At 40.2% G+C, this 4463-nt stretch overlaps 1 pseudogene; it reads right to left on the minus strand.

Annotated features, from left to right (window-relative positions):
* Positions 1 to 3303: 3303 nt before the first annotated feature.
* On the minus strand, positions 3304 to 3941 carry LOC101982119 (annotated as a pseudogene).
* Between the last annotated feature and the right edge of the window lie 522 nt (positions 3942 to 4463).

Genomic DNA, 4463 nt, shown 5'->3' on the forward strand with positions numbered 1-4463 from the left:
CCCTCCCTTGCTCTCTTTCCCATTCCCTTCTCTCCAGCTGTTGTACCCCCCTCTTTTTCTCTCGCCGGTTGGTTCCCTTTCTACCTTGGTTTCACATGTATTCTGTTACCCCTCCCCCTTTTCCATAGGCCCTCATGTTTTCCTCTTGTAATTTCCTTTCCAGTTTCACAACTTATACCCTGGGCACACAAATATAACACATAAACAATTAAAACATTCGTCTGTATATAAAAGAGATCATGTCACTGAGAGAAACAATTAATAAATGGGGCCTCCTGAAACTGAAAAGCTTCTGTAAAGCAAAGAACACAGTCAACAAGACAAAATGACAGCCTGCAAAATGGGAAAAGATCTTCACTAACTCCACCTCAGACAGAGGTCTGATCTCCAAAATATACAAAGAACTCAAGAAACTGGTCATCAAAAGAACAAATTATACAATAAAAAAATTAGAGTATAGACCTAATCAGAGAACTCTCAACAGAGGAATCTAAAATGGCTGAAAGACGCTTAAGGAAATGTTCAACATCCTATGTCATCAGAGAAATGCAAATCAAACAACTCTGTGATTCCATCTTACACCTGTAAGAATGGCCAAGATCAAAAACCACTGATGACAACTTATGCTGAAGAAGTTGTGGGGAAAGGGATGCCTCCTGCATTGCTGGTGGGAGTGCAAACTGGTACAGCCTCTTTGTATGTCAGTGTGGCGATTTCTCAGAAAATGAGGAAACAACCTCCCTCAAGACCCAGTAATACCACTTTTGGGTATATATCCAAAGGACACCCAATCGTGCCACAAGGACATGTGCTCATCTATGTTCATAGCAGCCTTTTTTGTCATAGCCAGAACCTGGAAACAACCTAAATGCCCTTCAACTGAAGAATGGATAAGGGAAATGTGGAACATTTACACAATGGAGTACTAGACAGCAGAAAAAAATAACAACATCTCGAATTTTGCAGGAATATGGACAGAGCTAGAAAACATCATTTTGAGTGAGGTAACACAGATACAGAAAGACAATTATCACATGTACTCACTCAAAAGTGGTTTTTAAACATAAAACAAAGAAAACCAGCCCACAAATCACAATCCCAGAGAACCTCGTAAACAATGAGGACCTCAAAAGAGATATACATAGATTTAATTTAAATGGGAATTAGAAAAATACAAGATCTCCAGAGTAAATTGGGAGCATCGGGACCTTGGGAGAGGGTTGAAGGGGGGGAAGTAGGGAGGGGAGCAGAGAAAAATGTAGAGCTCAGTAAAAATAAAGACAAAAAGAGAGAACATGAAGTATTTTTTCTGAGTTTGGGTCACTTAACTTGCTATAATATTTTCCAGAACCATCCTTTCTGTAAATTTTATTTTTTCTTTATGGTTGAATAAAATTCCACTGTGAATATGTACCATATTTTTTTTATCCATTCATTTCTTGATGGACATATGGTTTGGCTTCATTTCCTAGTTACTGTAAATACTGCAGCAATAAACATAGATGGGTAAGTATCTCTTTGGCATGGTGAGTTAAGAGTTCTTTGGATATTTGCCCAGAAAATGTATAGCTGGATCATATAGTACCTCTAGTTTTACTGTTGTGAGAAATCTCTATAATGGTTTCCACAGTGACCATACCAGCTTTCCTTTCCACCCACAGTGTCTAAGGGTTCCTCTTTCCCCACGTTTTCATAAGCATTGTTGTCATTTGTTTTCTTGGGGAAAGCCATTCCAACTGGGCTTAGATGGTGTCTCAGAGCAGTTTAAATTTACATGTCTGATATATAAGATACTGAGTAGTTTTACAGTATTTATAGGGCGTTGTGCTTCTCCTAATGTTAACTGACTGTTCATGCCATTAATCTGTTTGCCCACTGGAAAATTTCTGTTTCTGGTGTTTGAGAACCGCAGTTCTGTATGTATTATAGGCAATCGCCTCTGTCTGAAGTATACCTGGTATAGATTTTCTCTTGTGGTGTAGGCTGGCTTTTTATTCTAATAAAGTTTTCTCTGCTGTGAAGCGGTATTTTCATGTCATTTGATCCCATATGAAAATAGTGGGTTCTTTCCTCCAATGCTGGAGTACTCTTCAGAAGGTCCATGTCGGTGCCTATATGTTGACATGCTTTCCAATAACACTTTTAACATCTGAGGTTCTTAAACTAAGGTTTCTGTTGCCTTTGTAAATGACTTTTCTACATCACTGAACATGGTTCTATTTTCATTCTCTTGTATGTGGACATCAGTTTGCCAACACCAGCCATTGAATTGACTGTTTTCTTTACTATAAACATTTGTCACAGTTTTGAGAAAAAAAATAAGTGTTTAGAGCTATATATATATTTTTATTTTCTTGGTCCTCAATACTCTTTGATTGGTTGATGGATCCAATTTGTTGTTTGCCATTACCATACTATTTTTGCCATTATGGCTCTGTAGTATAATTCGATGTCAGATTTTGTGACACCTCCAACAGTCTCTGGTCAGAATTGCTTTGACTATTCAGGTATTTTATATGTCTGTATAAAATTTAAAAATGGTTTTTATGTCCTGTACAGAGCATCATTGGAATTTTGATAGTGAATGCATTAAATCTTCCAACCAGTTTTTTTTTCTCTACTTCAGGTGTGTTTGTTAACTTCCCAGTTTACCTCACATTCTTTTCCGATATACAGCCATGAATCTGAGGTCACTGTCCTGCAATGCACTAGAATGACTTATGCTTGCGGGTAACTCTCTACAACGCTGATGAAGGGACACTACAGACATGCCACTATTTAAGCACACACCACCTTTGCATTAAGAGGCAAAGTGGCTCAAACAGGACAACAAAACACTGGACAAAAACCAAGTAAGAGTAACACTGCTAATTTCCTACATCTGTTGCTCCCATCGTCAGTGCACAGCCCAGGTCGGCCTGCTGGGAGTTTGTCTTCTCTCTCAAATATTAAACGCCTTCAGTGTGTCTGAGTTTAAATCTTCCAGTGTTAAGTGGAAGGCTGATATGGATGGAATTATTGTCACAAGAGTCTAGGATAGAGAGGTATAAGGCAAGCGAATGGCACCACTGGGTGCTGGCCATGCGCACACTTTAGTAAGACCAGACCACCCAGGCTGGCTGGGCTCAGAGGCAGACCCAGACCTTGTAGGTCATTCTTACTTTATTGGGTTCTAGTTTGTTCCGTATTTCCTTGTTCCACTATTTTCTAATTAGGACAAGGTGAGAGGAAAGGTTCAATTAGTCTAAGAATACTTAGCCACACCTCACACTGTCTTACTCTAATATTTTTACCCTTCTGAACATACACCTAATTTTGACCTACAGATGTTTTAAAGATAAACAGTAAAGTCAGCTGAAGAGACAGGTGGGACACGGGGCTAAGGACTGGCACCACCCTTGGGCACGGCTCTGGTGAGTGAGCTGCTCAATGGTGGTGGCAGAACCACCTAGTGAGTCTTCTCCAGGAAAGCCTTGCAGCACCTGAGGCATTGCTGGTACACCACTTCGAAGTCAGAGTCATTGCCATAATAGGGATCTTCAATAATGAGTTGTTTCTGTAGATCATAGCTCCCAAGTAGCTCAATTTTAGCTTTGCAGTTTTTAACTTGATTACTTTTTCTATTCAAATCTCTCAGATTGCTTTCATCCATACATAGTATAAAATCAAATGTGGCAAAATCTTCTTTTGTAATCTGTCTTGCCTTATGGGCTGTGCTAATGCCATGATTTCTTAGGCAGCTGACAGCTCTTGGGTCTGGGAGCCGGCCCACTTTCCAGTCGGAAACAGCGCTGCTGTCAATGACCCAATTAGCTGAAACATTCTCATCAGTTACCAGTTTCCTGAAAACTGCTTCTGCAATGGGTGACCGGCAAATGTTACCGAGACACACGAACAACACCGACTTGGGCCCAACCTCTGCCATCTTCCCGTGCAGACCCTGGCGCCCAGAGACAGCGTAAGGACGTGGCCCAACGAGTTTTTATAAATTAGCCATTTTCACAATATTAACTCCACCTTTCTAACCGCACAGTTAGGTCCATCACAGCAAGATGACAGTTTTGCATCAACTCTGTCCTAGTTTGCCCTCCACTGCCAAGATAAAATACTGCCCAAAAGCAAACTTGAGAGAGAAGGGTTTTTTTATTTTATATAGTCATAAATACAATATATGACTGAGAGAAGTTGGGACATTCAGGGGGCCCAAGCAGGAACCATGGATGAAAGCTGCTTATCAGTTTGCTCAGTTCACCTTCTAAACCAAAGAAAGCCAGGTCTCTTCAACATCAATCATTAATCAAGAAAATGCCTCACAGATATGCCCACAGGCCAGTCTGATGAAGGAAAACCCTCAGTTGAGGTTTCTTCTTGTCAGATGACTCAAGTTTGTGTAAAGCTGGCAAAACTAAGTATTCACTCTCTCTTTTCATCTCCAAACTTACTAATTTATGTCCCTCTCTTTT

This window comes from Microtus ochrogaster, chromosome 21 (genome assembly GCF_000317375.1).
Source record: "Microtus ochrogaster isolate Prairie Vole_2 chromosome 21, MicOch1.0, whole genome shotgun sequence".
Classification (NCBI taxonomy): Eukaryota; Metazoa; Chordata; class Mammalia; order Rodentia; family Cricetidae; genus Microtus; species Microtus ochrogaster.